Raw genomic sequence first — 22,677 nt, 5'->3', positions numbered from 1 at the left:
CTTTTATTTCCATTCACCTTATTATTTCGGTGTTCCTTATCTTTTCTTTCCTGGATATTCTTGCCGATCTTCTCATGAAGTCCATCTCTAGAGCTTGTAATTTTTTAATGTGCTTCATAATAATTGTCCAGGTCTCCGTTCCATACAGAACCACACTCTCTAATATGGATTTGTATATTAATTTTTTAGTTCTGTTCATTACATTCCTGCTCCATAAGACTGAGTTAAGCATCCCAATGACCCTCCGTCCGCTACTAATTCTTTTATTGATTTCTGACTCTGATTTTTCCTCGATTTCTAAAATGGATCCCAAATAACAGAAGGTGTTTCTTTTTGATTTTCTTTCCTTCAATGTATAGCTCATCTGAATCATTAGTCAAGTGTTCTGTTTTTTGGTAATTAATCTTCAAACCCCAAGTTTTGTATGCTACTGCTAGTTGATTGCACATATAGTTAGCATCCACCCCATCTTGTGCTACGACTACTTGATCATCAGCAAACAATAAATGATGTAGGTACACTCCATCTCTTATTTACAATCCCATGCTATTACATTTACGAGACCATGCTCTAAGGCTAATATCTATATAGATTTTAAATAATGATGGTGACATGGGACAGCCCTGTAAAAAGGCCTTTGCTTGTTCTAAATTTCTGTGAAAGTTTATTACCAACTTTCACTTGGCAAATATTATCTTTATACATCTGTTGCATTATTTTAATCAAGGAAGGGTTTATGTTTGCCATTTGTACTGCTATCCAAAGTAGTTTTCTTGAAACAGTATCATACGCTTTTTCTAGATCTATGAAAATTAATCCTATATTTTTTGATTTTTCCCTATGTTTCTCCAAAATCTGTCGTAATGTGAAAATATGGTCTACACATGATCTCCCAGCCGTGAATCCACATTGTTCTTCCTGGGTACTAAAATTTTTTTCCAGTTTGTTTTTAATTACTTTCGCAAAAATTCTCATTAATGTCCACTATCTTTCAATATTTATTACTTTCCCGTCTTTTTCCCTTTGATACTATTTCCATCTGTCTCAGCGTCAAAAAGCGCTAATACTTTCACATGCCACATTTTTGGGGAAAATTTTAAAGGTACTGAGGAATGTAGTATGAGGCAGATGGTACCCCACACTTCAGTCGATCTTTTAAACAGGAGCACACTGCCATTTTTGTGCTCCTATAGGAGCATTTTTCCGTTGGTTTCCTTCTTTTCGCTGCCAGAGCACTGCATGAAAAAGAACTCCAGAGACCAGTAAAATTTTGATACTTTACTTACATGGAACTGAAATTACACGAAAGTAATATCACGCCCCAGACCGGATTTTATGTGTACGAAAATTTTGCAGTGATTCAGTACTACAATATGGGGTCGCAGAACCCATCTGATGATAACGGAGACACTTAAGAGTATATTTCTCCACGCTACATCACGGTATAAATTACGTTTTCGCCACACACTGGATTTTAAGTGCGTATTTTACGTGTACAAGCACGGTAACTAAACCTCTTTACCTCGAAAATGGATAAAGACTTCACAAATTTTTTTAAAGTTTTTCGAGAACTGGATCTTAGGAATATATCGCAAAAATTTCAGATGCGGAATCTGCTGGTAAAAAAATTATAAGCGTTTCTAAGCAACTGCCCATGAACTAATGGTGCTTCCATAAGACATGCAAGCCCAAAAACAAACCAAACGATTTGGTTGATTTGCCTAAACAGGAGGAAGTATGTAATATTCACCTCTGACCAAATATCGCAGGATAGTGACACTAAGAAGGGTATACAAACGGTCACCAGCCCAAGGGCTATCTAATCCACATGACCCTCCCTTTCTGTCAACAAGAGAACCCGACATATGAGCCCCGGAAGAGTACCGTTTTTTATGCCCGGCGTTCTGGAACGTGTTAGATACCGCATGCTGTAGCATGCTTACCGACGTCTATGTATCAGCACAGTCAGTTTATTGTGTTTTGTTTTCTATCGGCTAAGTAAAGTCGTTCGAGGAAAAGCGGCCACAGATAAGTGAAAGCGAGTGTCCAGTTATTGTGTTCCGTGTCGCCGCAGGCCGGCACAATTCTCGCTCCGGCAGATATGGGGCTAAAGAATTTCCACGGCCATTTCCCTGTTCATGGTACTACCAGCCGTCCTCCACTACAATCCGGCACATTATCACACGCCCTGGCTGAAAAAAAAAAGTTCCTGTTTTTGCGTGACTCAGTACATGTGGAGATCAATATGTCGTAGTTCGGGACCAGAAACCCGATTTTCTTGGTTTTCACAATCAGTCGTCTTCAGCTTTTATTTCGTGTCATCGCAGTGTCAACTGATTCCTCACCACTGATCCACTCATTCCATTTCACTGAATATAATTCATTTGATAGCTGGGGATCGATTGTACTGGCTTCCATAATATAGCTTTTGTATTGGAGGTTGCGCAGCTGAAAAAGTGTCACCAGATTCAAATATATGGTAAACAGCCCATTGGACATACTTCAAGTTGTGCAATGGACGATTCGCATAACGCACAAGAGTATCTTGCCCGGATGATGGTACATATTTATATATTATTGGGTGCGCCTAGGGGTCATGTTTCATAGTCACAGAAGAGCATCTTTCAGACTTTGCAGCCAAAGTCAGTGTTCCTATCTAAACAGAAATTTACTGTTCACAAGAATTACTAGAAACGAAGTTTATCGCTTACTGCATTTTCTCCGTTCATCGCTAAAACTACATCATCATATAGAACGTTTCATTTTATTACTTCTTTACTATTAACTCTATTCGCAACGTATTTTTCATACAATATCCACATACGGGGTCTGTTCAAAAAGTTCCAGAACACTCGTAATTTCGCTCCAATCGTGTGTTGGAGCGAAATGCGGTTGGCATCCCTGCACACGCCTGTGTTTAATGTGTAACTGCCGGAAGTTTCATTGTTGTTTGTTAATTATTGTTCAGTGCTATCTTGAGGAGAACGTTGTGTTGTACAGTTCGCGAATTTACGAGCAACGGGTCTGAATCAAATTTCGCATGGAAATTAAGAAAACCTTTACAGAGACACGCCAAATGATGCAGGAAGCCTACGGTGATGAGTGCGTAAGCTGTACACGGTTTTACGAATGGTTCGCACGGTTTAGAACGGACAGAAGTTAAAGGTGACCCTCGCTCAGGACGCCCTTCGACGTCTACCGACGGCGGTCATGTCGGAAGCGCCAGCGAAACTGTGCGTGCTAATCGAAGGCTGACTGTCCGAGAGATTACAGAAGAATGTAACATTTCAGTTGGATTATGCCACGAAATCCTGACACAGCATCTTGGAATGCATCGCGTTGGCGCCAAGTTCGTCCCACGTCTCATGAGTCAAGACCAGAAAGATCTTCTCCTCACAATCTGTGAAGAGCTTCTGAATCGCGAAAATGTTCCTTAAGAGAATAGAATGGCCCTTGCCGACCTTTTTTTCCACAGCTCAAAACCCACTGAAAGGATGAAGAGTTGCAACGAAAGACGAGATAAAAGAAAATTCGCAGACGGCGCGCTTCTTGCGATCCAGCAAGAGACGTACGAGGACTGCTAACAGAAATGAGCGTTGAGAGCGGTCTATCAATTTTGGACGAGAGTATTTAAAGGAAGCCACGCACAATAAGCAAAACGTAAGCGTAGAAAAATTTAGTGGAGACGGTTCCTGAGTTTTTTGAACAGTCCTCGTGTTGTTGTTGTTGTGGTCTCCAGTCCTGAGACTGGTTTGATGCAGCTCTCCATGCTACTCTATCCTGTGCAAGCTTCTTCATCTCCCAGTACTTACTGCAACCTACATCCTTCTGAATCTGCTTAGTGTATTCATCTCTTGGTCTCCCTCTACGATTTTTACCCTCCTCGCTGCCCTCTAATTCTAAATTGGTGACCCCTTGATGCCTCAGAACATGTCCTACCAACCGATCCCTTCTTCTAGTCAAGTTGTGCCACAAACTTCTCTTCTCCCCAATTCTATTCAATACCTCCTCATTAGTTATGTACAGTCCTCGTATACCACTGAATATTTCTGCAAAATTATACCACTGTACGACGCAAGAGTGTAGGAGATATTACGTCGAGTCCTGGCGCTGTTCGTCTAGTGCACACGGTGCGTTCCTGGAAATGGCTGCCCTGATTGACAAGATTGTCGTTTACTCGTATTTCCACAGCCTCTTCGATAACTAAATCTCAGAACACGTTGGTGCGGCACAGCGCCGTTGTCTGTTCAGAAACGGACACGTGTCCTTCGTTGATACTGTGCTCTGCCACGTGTCGCTTTAACCGAGGCGAACGCTCCTCACGTGTTACGAACAGCGTTGCGAGATGCATCTGGTGGATGTACTGCATGACACACTCGCAACTGGCCCCAGATGATCTCAGTTCTAGTCGGACTCCGACCGACGCAAGTGCACATACGTTATTTTAACAACTGAGCAGTAGATGGTTTTTTTATATTGTGCTTCCCCATTATCCTAGCAGTCTCGGCTGTGGGTGGCCCTGCGTACGGAAATAGTGCCAAGTGTTTGGTTTCTTCTTCCAGACTGTTTTCTTTCTTTTTCTTGCTCGGCTGAAGAGCGCGTCTTAATGGCGTCTCCGAGCAGCCGTTCTTTACGAAATGTTTCGCGCAGATGCTGTAACTCGGTAGGCAGACTTCCCTTACCGCCTAAGGCACGTTCTCTGCCACCAGCGTGGTGCACACAGATTTCCGTAGCGCTGAATACCGGCAGCCGATGGTCTTCAAGTACAGAAAAAAATGTTCAAATGTGTGTAAATTCCTATGGGACCGAACTGCAAACACACTACTCAATCTAACTTATGCCATGAACAACACGCCCGTGCCCAAGGGAGGACTCGAACCTCCGGCGGGAGGGGCCGCGCAATCCGTAACATGTCGCCTCAAACCACGCGGCCTCTCCGCGCGGCCTCAAGTACAGAGGCAGAACGCAAAATCAACGAAGGACAATTGACAAATGCTTGGTCGGAACAGACGAAGGTCCGTTGCTGCGCCAGCGAGTTCTGGGATTCGGCCCTGCACACTCTTTCAATCTGTCATGGTGAACAGGCAATCGCTCATCCCACGGGATACCATTGAACACAGGCGTGAACGTAAAGTAACGCGGAAAGAAATACACTGAACTTCTGTACATGAATGACTACATCATTATCACGATACACACAAAAGGTAGTTACGAAAAGATGGAAACAGCACTTCCTAAAAATCATACGCAGTCGTGCAGCTTGTATTTCGTCAAATCGAAGAAAAGGAAGTATAAAACCTTATGAAACCATCTGGAGAAACAGTTATGCTGCCTTGTGAAGAGAGCAGAAAATTTAGGTACGCAGAACATGTTTGTATGAAGTCGACTGTTAAATATGAGACACATTCCAAATGTTTTTCTACGTCAAACCGTAGATCACATTTATGGTAGTACACGAGTGAAATCTATCATAGGTCAGTCTAATTCACGTAAATCTACGGATACAGGCAGTGACTGGCCTGCTCGACGCACCCTGGAGCCTGATTGAAAGAAAAAATTGTTTAGGGAAGAGAAAAAAATCGAGTAAATTATCGCTAGGCTAACGACAGCACCTCTGACACAAACACTGAAATATAACAGAAAAAATATTATACAGAGAGAGAAAAAGGAAGAAAAAGAATATCTTTGAATCGTCTCCCTTCCTCATCTGTACTATTCTACATTAATGACCTGGCTCACACTATTGATAGTAACATCAAACGTTTGGCGGATGATGCAGTTATCTGTAATTAATTCATATCTTGATAAAAGCAGGACAAATATTCATCAGATCTTAATAAGAATTCAAACTGGTGCAAGGACTGGCAACTTGATTAAAAAGTGCAGAGATGTAAAATTTTCTCTTTCACAAAACAAAACGACGTAGCATCTTATCACGATCATATACAGTGATTCACATTTGGATTTGCCTAGCTCATGCAAATACCCGTTTTTTTTCATTTTCAGTATATGAGATGGAACGACCACACAGGGACAGTCCTAGGTAAGTCAGGTGATCGGTTTATTGATAGAACACTAGGGAAATGCACAGTGGCATATCAAGGGGTGGGAAGGGGGGGGGGGGGGCGGGTTGCGCACCGGGTACCAGCTCCCTGGAAGGTGACAAAACTTGCTAGATTCCGCAGCCCGTGTTGTCAAAATATATTTTCCATTCGTCGTTTCACTCTTGTCACTTACGGGAGTGGGTGGGCAATTAGAGAGCCTAAGAACTGACAAAGGACACTTTGTGTGGGAGGTCGCAAGTTCAACCCTTAGTAAAACTGACTTGAGTGTTAAGCTATGTATCCACTCTTACAGAATGCATACAGAACAATATTCGTGCAACTGATGAAACGTCATGGCATGCAAGCCGGCCGATATGGCCGAGCGGTTCTCGGCACTACAGTTTGGAACCGCGCGACCGCTACGGTCGCAGGTTCGAATCCTGCCTCGGGCGTGAATGTGTGTGATGTCCTTAGGTTAGTTAGATTTAAGTAGTTCTAAGTTCTAGTAGACTAATGACTTCAGATGTTAAGTTCCATAGTGCTGAGAGCCAGTGGTGGATCTTATCGAGAAACTGTCTATCCTTTAAGGCATAGCTACAAATAGTACGATAACATGTATTATAGGCACGGAAAATAACAAGCATCCAGAGGCTGAAATTGTCCAACGGTATGAACTGCAATGTCACATACTTTTCATAAGGGATAGTTTGCTCTAAAGGATGTGGGTTGCGATAGTTATTCGGAGATGAAGAGGCTTGTACAGGATAGAGTAGCATGGAGAGCTGCGTCAAACCAGTCTGCAGACTGAAAACTGCCAGAGCGAAAACAGAGAAGGGCAGGACGATTTGTAACAAGTTTGCCTTGTTCATGGAACAGCGTCATTGAAATGCCGAGGAAAATGAATTGGCAAATGCTTGAACGTAGATGCAAACTATTAGATGAAAGTCTGCTTGGAAAGATTTAAGAACCAAATTTAAGAGGAGAACCAAAATTTAAGTCATGAATCGAGGAATATAATACAACCTCCTACATATCACGTTTAAACATTTTTCCTGTGATCCACGTGCCCTAATAACTGGTACAGTGAGATGTGTTGTCTGTCATACGCTACACAATGATTTGTATAGTATGGATGTAGATCTCTAGTAAGCGCTACTCTAAAGATGCAAATACGTGTTTTGAAGTCGGTGAATTAAGATATTCTGACTGGTATTAATGAAAATAGCCAGGATTTCTGATTAGATGTTGATGCGCCTGCAGGGAAAACACAGATAGTGCAGTGTACATGTAAGGGTCCGGAATCTTCTATTCAATCCATAACTGCTCTCGTCGGTTCTATAATTCCCGAATCTTACTTTTTCTGTCGCTAAACGTAGGAACAAAGGAAGGCTATCCCATGAAAATTCCTTTGTTCTCAGCCTATTTCATGATCCGAAGAATAAACAATTACTGACTACATTGTTTCCTTGTCCTGCGTGTTTGGACCTTGCATGACACCCACTATTGCTCTACATTTCAGTGTATGTATGGGGATAATGATCGTTTTGTTTCGTCTGCAACAGCTCTGCAACAAATCGGCTATATTTTAGCTCGTTTAGCTTCGTTGTATACACAGAAAGGCCGAAGTTATTTCTTACGTAATTTCACAAAATGTGAAGGATTTCTCACAGGCAAGAAATTATCAGTTCGTAGCCGTTCTGGTAGTCTTCACGATGGAAAAAAAGCTACAGCGTTGCGCAACAAGAAAAAAGATTAGGTAGCACTAGTAATCGCTAAGGTAGTAATTATAGTGTCTCTTCTGAATTATCACGTTTTTGACAAACCGTGCATAGCCTATAAAGTGAAACGAAAATTACTTAAAATTAATTAAAATTACTTGAATTTTTTGTTAAAGATTCATTAATCCACGACGTATCCAGTAGAATAAACAGTTCTCATAATACACCAAAATATACGATAAGGCATTATCTGGCAAAAAGATATATTGCTGTCACCGTGTCAAAAAATGAAAAAGATAACAATGCATACCACAAGCAAGAAGATGTAACACACACTACAGCGAGTGCAAAGCATTGTAAAATATGTGCGATATATCCCAGCCGTCAATGTAAAAGCGAAGAAGTATGGCCGCTTTATCTTCCGTAACATGAAAAAATAGTATGCCGGTTTGTCTTACAAAATAAATGAAAATTAATGTATCAGTAAGATTTATGTGGCATTAAAAGATTATCAATATTATAGTTATTTTACTTTTCAAAAGGCAAAAGTATGCATAAAGCAAATAAATACCTCGTGGAGTGGCTTACTAATACTCTCTTTCGAGTTTTCCTTCGGGTCATATTGACTCTATTCCAGTGCCTGCGTCGGCCGGTGTGGCTGAACGGTTCTAGGTGCTTCAGTCTGGAACCGCGTGACCGCTACCTCAGATGTTAAGTCCCATAGTGTTCAGAGCCATTTGAACCATTTTTTGTAATTCTACATTTGCAGGAACTTCGGTATCAGAATAAGTTTCCGACTTTAGTAAAACGCACCTTCAATCGTCTACGCTACCTGCTGAATCTGTACTAGATGTTTCAAACAGAGCTCGAGTTGACATACTGTTATTCAGTTGACCATCGATTATTGAGTAGTCTTTGAAACTGTAGAGATAGTAGCTACATCATCTGTATCATAGTCTTCCCTAAATTCTGAATCTTCTGCGTGCTCTTCTGTAACTACTTCCCGGCAGTTCATTATACGTTCAGCCACAACTTCATCTGCCATGGACTTAGTGCCAACTTCAAGACATCTTTCTTATAGATAGTGAAGAAACATTCACTAATGTCAGAATAATCCCTCTTACTATACAACGAGCGAAAAATGCGTACATGATATGCCTATTACATTTTAGTGGGTACATAAATTGTTTTCGTCATATACATAATTTCGGTAATCATCCTAAAGTGCCCCGTCAATGAAAATAAATTATATTATCTCATCAGCTAACATTTTCGAGATAGTTTATGAAACAATATTATCTACAATGTTCAATTTTCATTAGAAGCAGAAACTCACAGCATATTATCAGTAACGTTGGATATAAATAGGATCTGAATTCACGACTATCTATTTGTTTCTATGTACGGCAAGGAAGACAACTAGCTGTAAATATCCTTACACACGACTCCTGTATTGGTTTTGCACTTCGCTAGTGAAGCCGGCAATGCTACGCAACTGTGAAACATGTGTGGGAAATGGATATAGGCCTACGTGCTAAACAGAAAATATAACGGCGAAACAATCTGTCCAATGATTTAAGTGCCCCGCTATCGAAGTTAAAAGTAACTACGAGAAAGAAAACGTAACCATACATTTTCACAGAACAGGATTTTCTTTCTCCCAGTCATTTTTTTTACAGGAAAACTGTACATTGTTGTTTAAGAAATATGTAGCCCCTATTCATCTGTATGTTTACTAGAATATCGAGTAAAATGTGAAGTAAACCGATCAAGAACTTTACGAGATTTTTGCTAGTATTTTTGCCCTAGTATGTCTCTCCAAATGGTTATTAGAGCATCGTGTAAAAAATTGAAGTAAACTGGCTGTTAATTTATCGAGAATTTTGGTAACAGCGTTTCCCATTTATAAGCGTAATGTACGTATATTTATACATCGTATATGTTGAGAAAAGTGTGGCCTGTGCCTGTCCGGACGTTTATTAGACTATTGTGTAAATATCTGAAGTAAATCGGTCAAGAACTTTTCGTTATTTTTGCTAACTACCGAATCTTTATTAGTGTATCGTTTATAACATTGAAATGCATCGGTCAGCAACTGTTCGTGAATTTTGCTAACAACGTTTCACTCTTATATGAAATTATGTATATACACTCCTGGAAATGGAAAAAAGAACACATTGACACCGGTGTGTCAGACCCACCATACTTGCTCCGGACACTGCGAGAGGGCTGTACAAGCAATGATCACACGCACGGCACAGCGGACACACCAGGAACTGCGGTGTTGGCCGTCGAATGGCGCTAGCTGCGCAGCATTTGTGCACCGCCGCCGTCAGTGTCAGCCAGTTTGCCGTGGCATACGGAGCTCCATCGCAGTCTTTAACACTGGTAGCATGCCGCGACAGCGTGGACGTGAACCGTATGTGCAGTTGACGGACTTTGAGCGAGGGCGTATAGTGGGCATGCGGGAGGCCGGGTGGACGTACCGCCGAATTGCTCAACACGTGGGGCGTGAGGTCTCCACAGTACATCGATGTTGTCGCCAGTGGTCGGCGGAAGGTGCACGTGCCCGTCGACCTGGGACCGGACCGCAGCGACGCACGGATGCACGCCAAGACCGTAGGATCCTAAGCAGTGCCGTAGGGGACCGCACCGCCACTTCCCAGCAAATTAGGGACATTGTTGCTCCTGGGGTATCGGCGAGGACCATTCGCAACCGTCTCCATGAAGCTGGGCTACGGTCCCGCACACCGTTAGGCCGTCTTCCGCTCACGCCCCAACATCGTGCAGCCCGCCTCCAGTGGTGTCGCGACAGGCGTGAATGGAGGGACGAATGGAGACGTGTCGTCTTCAGCGATGAGAGTCGCTTCTGCCTTGGTGCCAATGATGGTCGTATGCGTGTTTGGCGCCGTGCAGGTGAGCGCCACAATCAGGACTGCATACGACCGAGGCACACAGGGCCAACACCCGGCATCATGGTGTGGGGAGCGATCTCCTACACTGGCCGTACACCACTGGTGATCGTCGAGGGGACACTGAATAGTGCACGGTACATCCAAACCGTCATCGAACCCATCGTTCTACCATTCCTAGACCGGCAAGGGAACTTGCTGTTCCAACAGGACAATGCACGTCCGCATGTATCCCGTGCCACCCAACGTGCTCTAGAAGGTGTAAGTCAACTACCCTGGCCAGCAAGATCTCCGGATCTGTCCCCCATTGAGCATGTTTGGGACTGGATGAAGCGTCGTCTCACGCGGTCTGCACGTCCAGCACGAACGCTCGTCCAACTGAGGCGCCAGGTGGAAATGGCATGTCAAGCCGTTCCACAGGACTACATCCAGCATCTCTACGATCGTCTCCATGGGAGAATAGCAGCCTGCATTGCTGCGAAAGGAGGATATACACTGTACTAGTGCCGACATTGTGCATGCTCTGTTGCCTGTGTCTATGTGCCTGTGATTCTGTCAGTGTGATCATGTGATGTATCTGACCGCAGGAATGTGTCAATAAAGTTTCCTCTTCCTGGGACAATGAATTCACGGTGTTCTTATTTCAATTTCCAGGAGAGTGTATATATATATATATATATATATATATATATATATATATATATATATATATATATATATATATAAAAAATCACATGCTATTATATTGGAAAAAAATACATAGCCTATGTCCATCCAAATGTTTATTTCAAGATTATGTAAAATTTGAAGTAAATCGGTCAAGAATTTTTCGAGAATTTTTGGTAACTACGTTTCCTCTTTGTGTACTATGTATGTGTTTATATACCATATATAATGAAAAAATGTGTGATCAATATTCGTCCAAACGTTTATTGGAGCACCGTGAAAAACTTGAAGTAAATCGGTAACGAACTTCCCGAGATTTTTGGTAACAATGTTAAATAACGACTTGTCTTTATAAAGTAATGTACGAGATACATGATGTAGAGAATGCTCCTATGAATTACGCGTACTGTTGTTTCTATACGAAAATATCAGAAGAGTAAATCATTAGGCGACGAACGCTAGCTGAACACCAGGTCCGAAGACGGGTGCCTCGAAGACCATCAGTAAACATTCACACAATTACTCACTTGTTGGATGATGTATCAAGCCTACCGACTTCTTAGTACGAATACCAATTGCGTGTGTCTGTCAGAGAAACTATGTATTAATACCAGTAAATACGATTGTCTGTCGTAAATAAAGTAAAAGGCAGACCAGTGGTATATACAGGGTGTATCATAAATAATGTAAACGCATACAGTTGTAAGTAGACGATACTAGATGCAAAAAAGTCTCTGTAAAATAGGGTCGAAAATGCATACCTTAAGAGGTACGAGCCATTTTTTATCTTCGATACTGTGAAGCAAATCTCTTCTACTGCAAGTTCTTTGCTTGGTTACAGTTAACTGCAAACACCATCACTGAAACAATGACCGTACCATTTGTACTGTATCTCACAAAAAGTGTTGAAACTGATGGCCATCAATCCCAATGCAACCAAGGCATCAGCGAACAAGTTTCTGACGCACTCTGACAAATATCCCTGGTGTGTTTCGAATCTCATCACAGGCATCTCGATTCTGTCACCTAATTCCACGTCCGTATCCACTGGCGTCTCATACACAAGTGACTTTAGATATCGCCATAGGAAACAATGAACGAGATACAGGTCAGGTGTTCCCCCTTCCAATCCGGCGACCAGGAAATACAGCGTTAATATAGTTCTAGACATCCACACTGAAGTGAGGCGGTGCGCCGTCATGTTGTATCCACATCCTCCCACGTACAACCAAGGGTACGATCTCCAGCAACTCAGCCAGAACTCTTTGCACGAACCTCAAGTAGAGGTGGCCATTCAGACGGCCAGACAGAAGATATGGCCCAATGAGATTGTCGTCTACAACGCCCAGATAGTCACAGCAAAATAATCAGCACACTACGTGTAAAATTGTACGCATGTTAGTGTAAATCAGCTCGAAAACTGTAATGTTACACAAAGCGATAGACAACTTTACTTCCATATCTCAAGCTGGCTTCTCCGACCCCAGGTTGCCTACCTCAAATTGTTCGATGGAGCATTCTTTATGTCCTGTCACATTTCTGCACGCTCTTACGAAAAACTCCAGTGACACATAAAGGGTTAAAGATGTCATTATGTGCTCAGTGAATTCTACGAATAGCTGACTCATTTGCAGAAGGCGCAGGGTGGTCTGGAGCAGCCACCTGTAGAGCGAGCGCCCGGCAGACGGCAACAGGTGAGTGGCGGCTTACCTGCAGCGGCGTCTGTCGGTCAGGAGTCTGCAGACGCGGAGCTGAGGATGGCCGGCGCCGGACTGTGGCGAGGTGGCTGTGAAGGCGGCGGCGACCCAGACCGGTGCAACCGCGGCCTTGCGCGGAAACCCCCGGTGCTGTGTGCGGCTCGCCTCGGCTCGCCCCCACCTGCTGCGCGGTGCGCTCCCCGCCGCTTCCTGCAATCATACCTGCCGCCCACACGGTCCGCTGCTTTCAGCCATCCCACTCGTCACGTTATATCAGTCGAAGGACACGAAAGGGAAACACCAGTTTAAAGAGCACGGCTCCCTATTTGCAGCATCGAACCCAGAAAACGATCGCGGTCCTTTGGTTTGGAGCCGACTGGAACGAGTAAGCCAGAGGCTTAGACGATTCTGCGTCAATGTCAGATTCGAATTTCTCGACCTTTACTATCGGGTGGAGAATTGTGGGGCCTCCTCAACAGGTCGGGCGTGCACCACATGCAGGAAGCGACTGCTAGGATGGCAGAGGACGTGTCACTTGCCAATCGTTTATATTTAGCTTACGGGAACCCCTTCTTTGGGACAGTGATGAGATTCCTACCGGCACCAAAGGCAGATCAGAAACATTACTCTCAGATGAGAAATTTTGTTCTTGCATACCTGAATGAGAAAATATTAATACACTACTGGCCATTAAAATTGCTACACCACGAAGTTGACGAGCTACAGACACGTAACTTAACCGACAGGAAGAAGATGCTGTGATATGCAAATGATTAGCTTTTCAGAGCATTCACACAAGGTTGGTGCTGGTGGCGACACCTACAACCTGCTGGAATGAGGAAAGTTTCCAACCCATTTCTCATACACAAACAGCAGTTGACCGGCGTTGCCTGGTGACACATTGTTTTGATGCCTCGTGTAAGGGCCGGCCGCGGTGGCCGAGCGGTTCTAGGCGCTTCAGTCCGGAACCGCGCGACTGCTACGGTTGCCGGTTCGAATCCTGCCTCGGGCATGGATGTGTGTGTTGTCCTTGGGTTAGTTAGGTTTAAGTAGTTCTAAGTTCTAGGGGACTGATGACCTCAGAAGTTGACTCCCATAGCTATTTGAACCATTTGTAAGGAGGAGAAATGCGTACCATCGTGTTTCCGACTTTGATTAAGGTCGGATTGTAGCCTATCGCGATTGCGGTTCATCGTATCGCGACATTGCTGCTCTCGTTGGTCGAGATCCAATGACTGTTAGCAGAATATGGAATCGGTGGGTTCGGGAGGATAATTCGGAACGCCGTGCTGGATCCCAACGGCCTCGTATCACTAGCAGTCGAGATGACGGGCATCTTATTCGCGTGGCTGTAACGGATCGTGCAGCCACGTCTCCATCCCTGAGTCAACAGATGAGGGCGTTTGCAAGACAACAACCATCTTCACGAACAGTTCGATGACGTTTGCAGCAGCATTGCCCATCAGCTCGGAGAACATGGGTGCAGTTACCCTTGACGCTGCATCACAGACAGGAGCGCCTGCGATGATGTACTCAACGACGAGCATGGGTGCACGAATGGCGAAACGTCATTTTTTTCGGGTGAATCCAGGTTCTGTTTACAGCATCGTGATGGTCGCATCCGTGTTTGGCGACATCACGGTGAACTCACATTGGAAGCGTGTATTCGTCATCGCCAAGTCCTGTACAGGCCTTTCTGGATACAGAAAATGTTCGACTGCTGCCCTGGCCAGCACATTCTCCAGATCTCTCACCAATTGAAAACGTGTGGTCAATGGTGGCCGAGCAACTGGCTCGTCACGATACGCCAGTCACTACTCTTGATGAACTGTGGTATCGTGTTGAAGCTGCATGGGCAGCTGTACCTGTACACGTCATCCAAGCTCAGTTTGACTCTGCCCAGGCGTATCAAGGCCGTTATTACGGCCAGAGGTGGTTGTTCTGGATACTGATTTCTCAGGATCTATGCACCCAAGTTGCGTGAAAATATAAACACATGTCAGTTCTAGTATAATATATTTGTCCAATGAATACCCGTTTATCATCTGCATTTCTTCTTGGTGTAGCAATTTTAATTGCCAGTAGTGTATAAACATTACTAAACTGCAGAAATTTCCATGGTAAGACACCAGAATTACTGTGTCTTCTGTGGGTGAAGGCAGAAGTAAATGACGTCGAAACTGACGCATTTTGGCATTTCTGAAGGACGAAAATCGTCTCTATAAAATGGATTCCGTACACAGATGTCTTGCGAAGCACGGTTCGTCCGTGGAATTCAGAGGTTCGTAAAGAAATGCTCTTAGATTGATGCCTGCTTCTTGACTGTCGGAAGGCATTCGATACAGTTCCGCAGTATCTTTTAGTGAACAAAATAGGAGTTTGCCGAATACCAGATCATATTGGACTAAGCCTAACAGAACTCAATACAATGTTCTTAACTGCAGGAAATCAAATGATGTAAAGGTAATTTAACGGTTACCCCAGCGGAGTCTTACGGGGTGATAACTGCACTTTTTTTTATTTTACCATCAGTTTTTTGCCTGGTCTCATGCGGCCCGCCACGAATTCTTCTCCTGTGCCAACCTCTTCATCTCAGAGTACCACTTGCAACCTACGTCCTCAATTATGTGCTGGATGTATTCCAATTTCTGTCTTCCTCTTCAGTTTTTACCCACTGCAGTTCCCTCTAGTACCATGAAAGTCATTCCGTGATCTCTTAATAGATGTCCTACCATCCTGTCCCTTCTCCTTTTCAGTGCTTCCCCTTAATTTATTTCCTCACCGATTCTGCGAAGAATCTCCTCATTCTTTACCTTATCAGTTCCACCAAAGTTTCAGCGTTCATCTGTAGCATGCACTCCATCGTCAGGCCACAAATGGCCCATCTGGACCATCCGACCGCCGTGTCACCCTCAGACGAGCATGCGGATAGGAAGGGCACGTGGTCAGTACACCACTCTCCCAGTCGTTATGATGGTTTTCTTTGACTGAAGCCGCTACTACTCCGTCGAGTAGCTCCTGAATTGGCATCACGAGGCTGAGTGCACCCCGAAAAATGGCAACAGCGCATGGCGGCCTGGATGGTCACCCATCCAAGTGCCGGCCACGCCCGATAGCGCTTAACTGCAGCATGGTTGTTGCCCGTTCATCTGCAGTGCCACGAGTCAAATGCTTTGATTGTCTTCTGTTCCGGTTTCCCCACAGTCCGCCGGCCGCGGTGGCCGAGCGGTTCTAGGAGCTTCAGTCCGGAAACGCGCTGCTGCTACTACCGCAGGTTCGAATCCTGCCTCGGGCATGGATGTGTGTGATGTCCTTAGTCTAGGGGACTGCTGACCTCAGATGTTTAGTCCCATAGTGCTTAGAGCCATTTGAACCCATATTTCACAACCATATAACGCTCTGTTCCAAACGTACATTCTCAGAAATTTCTTCCTCAAATTAAGTTTGTTTCCCTTAGCCAGGAATGCCCTTTTGCAATGCTAGTGGGCCTTTGATGGCCGCCTTGCTCCGTTAGCCATGTGTTATTTTGCTGCCTAAGTAGCAGAATTCATCAAATTCATCTGTTTTGTGATCAAGAATCCTGATGATAATTTTCTTGCTGTTCTCATTTCTCCTTCTTATCATTGCTTTCGTCTCTCTTCGATTTACTCGCAGTCCATACTCTGTACTTATCAGAAGGTTCATTCCGTTCAGCAGCTCCTGTAATTCTTCCTCACTTCCACTGTCATCAGCGAATCTTATGTTTGATATCCTTTCACCTGAAATTTTAATTTCACTTCTGAATCTTTCTTTTTTTTTATCATCATTGCTTATTCGACGTATGCGGTGAACAGTAGGGGTAAAAGTCTACATCCCTGTCTTACACACTTTTTAATCCGAAAGCTTCGTTCTTGGTCTTCCACTCTTATTTTTTCCTCTTGGGTCTCGTACACATTGTATATTACCCGTGCTTCCCTATAACTTACCCCTTCGCTATCACTTCCCTATAACTTACCCCTTACATCTTGCACCATCTTACACTGTCGAAAGATTTTTCGAGGTCGACAAATACTGTGAACGTATCTTGATTTTTCCTTTGTCTTACTTCTATTATCAACCGCAACGTCAGAACTGCCTCTCAAGTGTATTTTCTTTGCCCAGAGCCAAACTGATCGTCATCTAACACATTCGTAATTTTCCTTTCCATTCTTCTGTATATTATTCTTGTCAGCAACTTGGATACATGAGCTGTTAAGCTGACTGTGAGTTAATTCTCGCATTTGTCATTTGTTGCAATCTTCGGAACTGTGTGGGTGATAGAATGAGATTTTCACTCTGCAGCGGAGTGTGCGCTGATATGAAACTTCCTGGCAGATTAAAACTGTGTGCCCGACCGAGACTCGAACTCGGGACCTTTGCCTTTCGCGGGCAAGTGCTCTACCATCTGAGCTACCGAAGCACGACTCACGCCCGGTACTCGCAGCTTTACATTCATATCAGCGCACACTGCACTGCAGTGAAATTATCATTCTGGAAACATCCCCCAGGCTGTGGCTAAGCCATGTCTCCGCTATATCCTTTCTTTCAGGAGTGCTAGTTCTGCAAGGTTCGCAGGAGAGCTTCTGTAAAGTTTGGAAGGTAGGAGGCGAGATACTGGCAGAAGTAAAGCTGTGAGTACCGGGCGTGAGTCGTGCTTCGGTAGCTCAGTTGGTAGAGCACTTGCCCGCGAAAGGCAAAGGTCCCGAGTTCGAGTCTCGGTCGGGCACACAGTTTTAATCTACCAGGAAGTTTCATGTGTGGGTGATGTTTTTCAGGAAGTCAGATGGTATATTCCTAGATTCATATATTCTACACACCAACGTGAATAGTCGTTTTGTTGCCACTTTCCAAAGTGATTTTAGACATTCTGGTGGAATGTTATCTTTTCTGTCTTATTTGATCTTACGTCTTCCATAGCTCTTTTAAATATTGATTCTAATACTGGATACCTATCTCTTCTATATCGACTCCTGTTTCTGCTTCTATCACGTCATCAGACAAGTTTTCCCCCTCATAGAGGCTTTCAATGTGCTCTTTCCACCTATCAGCTCGTTCCTTTGCATTTAACAATGGAATTTCCATTGGAATTTTAATTTTACTACCTCGCTTCTAATTTGACTTCTATATGCTGAGACAGTCCTTACGACGTTTATACACGTGAATGCGTCTATCCACCGAGCAGTAGTTCGGTACGGAAGAGCAGCATTTCCCACCGCTTCCAGAACCTTCTCGTGGCATTGTTGGGCATTCCTTCCACGGTGAACTGCAGTCTTTACGTAAGAGCGCTGTTCAAGTCGGGTAACATCCACCCTGAATGGCTGCCCAACTCACACTGTGGTCTTTTTTTACACTTCGTTCTCCTGGAAAGGACTGCCATCTAGCGTCGTGTCACGTTACCGTCGGGGTGGTACTCCGTCTCCCACGTGGCTCAACATCGAAAGTGCTTGTCAACGGTAGATTGTCGAACACCTCGCAAATTCGCCGCTCTGTTAGACAGGGATGGCCATTATCGACAGTACTGTACGATTTAGCATTAGAATCTTTGTTGTCTGGACCGCGACACCGCCTCACGGGTTTGTCTCTTCGTGACGAACATGATGTTCGCAGATCCTTGGATTGGTTAGCCACTTATGGTGAAGCTTTAGGCAGCCGTATAAATGCACGTAAATCGATGGTTTAGAACCCGGGCTCCTCTTCAAACTCCAGACCTATCCCCTCCCCATCAACTTCGTCTGTCTCGTTGCATCCTTCCTCTCCCACCGTCCCTCCTATGTGACTATCCACAATTCCAACTGCCATACTTTCTATCCCTCTGCCGGCGTGCCCCAAGGCTCCGTCCTTTCCCCTCTCCTCTATCTCCTGTACACTGCTGATATGCTCCAACCTCCCCCTTCCTGTTCATCTCCTCCAGTTTGCTGATGACACCGCCTTCCTAGCCCTTTATCCTACCCTTCAACGGTCCCAACGTACCCTCCAAACCCACCTTGACCAATTCACCACTTGGTGCAACCTGTGGTTCCTCCGTATCAACCCTTCCAAGACCCAGGTGATCATCATAGGCCACACCACCTGCTCCTTCCGCCTCCATGATTTCTACCTCACCTTTTATGGCTGTCCTATCCACCTCACTCCTACCCTCAAATACCTTGGCCTCACCCTCGACCGCCACCTCACCTGGACTCCCCATCTCCTTACCATGCAACACAAAGCTCACAACAGACTCCACCTCCTGAAGCTCCTGTCCAGCCGGACCTGGGGTCTGCATCCTTCCACCATCCTTCACACCTACAAATCCTTGATCCACACCATCCTCTGTTACGCCAGCGTAGCTTGGATTTCCGCCCCTCCCAGGCTCTATAAATCCCTCCTAATCCTCGAACGCCATGCGTTCCGCCTCGCCTTCCGCATCCACCTTCTGTCCCCCACGCGCATCCTCTACGACTTCACCCCCTTCCCCCACATTCCCCTTTTCCTTGAACACATCTGCACACTATATATTGTCCGCCACATTGATCCCCCTCACCCCCAGGTGTCTCCCTTCCTCTCCACCCCCAGCCCGTTGCCGCTCCTCTACCGTTGTGTCCTTCCCTCTCTCCATCTCCACACCCTCTGCCTCCTTTCCCAACGCAACTTCCGCCATCTACCCCTCCCGGATGATGAGCTTCGCCCTGATATCTGCCCTTCGTGCCAACTGTAACCCCATCTTCCTCCTGCCTCCTCCTCAGGACTCCCTCTCCTCCCTCTCCCTTCTCCTGAGCGACTTTCCCCTCCTACTCCCTCTCTTGTGCTCCCCTTCAGTGTCTCTGCTCTCCCTCCTGCCTTGTCTTCCATCTTCATCTCCTGCCCCACCAGTCTCCTGCCTCTTGGTGTACCTGCTGATGCCCGTACTCTTTTCATCCCACCACCTCCCCTGCTGTACCTTGCTCTCCCCTCCTTTTCCATCCTCTCCAGCCTCTCCTTCGGCAGGTCCCACCTGGCAGTTTTATTCTTCATCGTGTGTGCTCCAAGTGGGTTTAAAGTGTGTTATTTTGGAGTGTTTTTCTACTACGGCCGACTTTTTAACTGTGCATGTGCCTTCAATGTCTTCTTTGTGATTTAAGAATCGCCAACTGTATTTTTTAACTTTATGTCGACTTTTTTATTTGTCTTCCCATGAACGTCTCCATGTCAGTGTATTTTAACCTCCATTATCTCTCCTTACTCTGTTTTATGTCTCCCTTATATGTAACATTTTATTCTCGTATTAGTTGTCAGCGGATTGTGCCCCTGACAGCCCTCCCCTGCCCATATGGGGCAGGGGAATGAAATCACAGTAAAGGAAAAAAAATGGTTTTGAATATTGGCCCAGGGATGACACCTGCAAGCGTCGCCTGATTCAGACTGTGCGATAAAATCCGCTGTCTTGGTATCGACGTCACGGACGATATCTCACGCACGACGACCATTAATTATCGGAACTTCTTGCAACACATCCATGCTGGACTTGTGAATCATCGTCTTCGTGCACTGGACCTTCAACAACGGACGAATTTGTTAACATCTCTCAGGCATCACGAATTCCGCATGTAGCGCAAACACTACCGATGCCTAGACACATAGCTCGGAGCATCATGGCGACATTCGAAGCTTTGTCAGCTCTGGAATGATATTTAAGCTTCGATACGACTCCCTGACTCTTCCGAAAGAACGGGGCGGACTTGGCCTTGTCAATATTCATGATCGAGCAGTATCTCATTACGTTAGTACGCAACTCAAACTTCGGCTACGATGCCCAACCAGCCTCAAAGGACTACCAATGGAGGCTCTGCCACTATATTTTCTTGACCCTCCGGTGGCGCTTACTGAGATTCCGGTGCTCTTTTCCTACTATGGGAGGTTTTATCTGGCGTATAACTACCTACGGGACGTTCTCTCCGTCCTTCGCCTGCCACGGGCAATGACATCTATTACTTCGCCACTGGTCACCAATGTCGTCGAACTGTCATGTTCTACCGTGCATTGGAACGTAGTATGGCGCTCTGTCAACGTTATAACGCTAGATTGAGACGTACGTTCGATGTGGTACTTGACGGAGTACAGAAAAAATTACTCGAGAGATCCATCACAGGATCCATCTTGTAGATTCGCCTTTATGTGTGAACTGCACAACGTCCAGGAAACAGACGAACACCGCCTCCATTGTGGGTCGGCGGGAGAGATCTGGCACTTTGTGCGTCAAATTTTGGCTCTCTTTTTACGAATGTCGCCCTCTTAAGTCGATTCCCGCTCTCTCCTCTATCTGGACGCTGTTTATTACCCGAGAACGAAACATAATGCTGTCACGTAGATTAGAGGTAACGCGATTCAGTATTTATTTGGAGGTGGTGTCATAGAACTCGTCGATTTTTGGAACTATTTAAACGATCGTCATTGTGCTATTGTGAAGAGCCCTAAGTGGAGTCAATACTTTTCGAAGTTCTTGCGGAGCATCTCCCTCGATCCGCCCAGTAGGTGGATTATTCATAGCAGGAGATAAATCTGATTAACTCACACAAGGAGATGAACAGATAACGGTACCTACACGACATCATAAGAAGACATGTCAGGAAAACGGGGCGGCGGCGTCCGCGAAGAATCGACGCTGCATGTGCGTGTTACAGAAGAGTAGTTTTTTGTATATTTTTCTTTCTTTCGGAGACAAGCCACGGAAAATGTGGATATATTTTTTGTCAATAAATAAATGAGTATTCTCCTATGGCAAAAAGAAAAAACAAATAAAAAAAAGAGTAACTTTCCAGCGTCATAGCGTAAATGTAAAGGGTTGGCGGTTCACATTGTAATGGTTCTTTATTTACGTGTACATTACGGCACTCCAACCCCAGTTCTCGATACTAGTAATATCGTACTACTTTTCTGCGAAGTAACAGACATATTTTTGTGACAATATTCACATTGGTTTTATTAATGTATAGGTACTCCGATCTATCGATATATTACAGCGATATGGTTATCGTGTATATTCATTTCTGTGAGACTGTCATAATCTTTGACTTACCTGTAACCGTTTTGGCGCGAATGCGCACAGTGCAGTCTTTGTTTCACTTTGCGGAAGTTAAGTTATTATTTCGCTTTGTAAAAGAACAGTTAAGTCTTGTGTTTGGTTAAAGGGGAAATTAAATATACGAAGATTGATACAAAACTGTTTTCTTGATGATGTGACAATTAGGAAGTAGTATATGTGAATTTACAAGAAGTTTAATAAAAATGTGGATCGTGAACACCAAGTCAAAAATTATTTCTACCATACCATTGTTCTGATCTGGGATTGTTTGATCATTAAGAATTTCCTGAAAAACGCATTTGTTAGCTCTTCAAATATTGCTAAAATACAGATCTGGACCTTCTAGCAGTCGAAGTGGAATCACCCTAGAATCAACAAGATGAGCCAGAACAACTTCGACGAAATCTACGTGGGAATCCATTCAAGATAAGTGCCAAAATTAATGACTTTTTTAGAGTGACTTCATTATTTCCATTCTGACGATACCATCCACAGTCAATAACTTTGTTGTTGCCTAATAAAGCGAACATATGCTGCGTGAGCAACATTATTAACCTGATTTCTAACCTACTTTGCAAGTGG

At 44.5% G+C, this 22,677-nt stretch overlaps 2 protein-coding genes across 4 annotated transcripts in view; one reads left to right on the top strand and one right to left on the bottom strand.

The window, feature by feature from the left end:
- Nucleotides 1-13,182, bottom strand: part of LOC126464895 (putative ammonium transporter 1) — a 394,112-nt gene extending 380,930 nt beyond the window's left edge. Inside the window, exon 1 of the mRNA XM_050096267.1 lies at nucleotides 13,051-13,182. The gene's annotated coding sequence lies outside the window, so the exon portion shown is untranslated. The remainder of the gene's footprint in view (nucleotides 1-13,050) is intronic.
- LOC126464854 (uncharacterized protein K02A2.6-like) overlaps nucleotides 1-22,677 on the top strand; it is a 394,353-nt gene that overhangs the window by 173,531 nt on the left and 198,145 nt on the right. The gene's annotated exons all lie outside the window — the stretch shown is intronic.

This window comes from Schistocerca serialis, chromosome 1 (assembly GCF_023864345.2).
Source record: "Schistocerca serialis cubense isolate TAMUIC-IGC-003099 chromosome 1, iqSchSeri2.2, whole genome shotgun sequence".
NCBI classification, from domain to species: domain Eukaryota; kingdom Metazoa; phylum Arthropoda; class Insecta; order Orthoptera; family Acrididae; genus Schistocerca; species Schistocerca serialis.
Note: the sequence above shows the minus strand (reverse complement) of the source record. Positions and strands in the feature narration are given on the sequence as shown.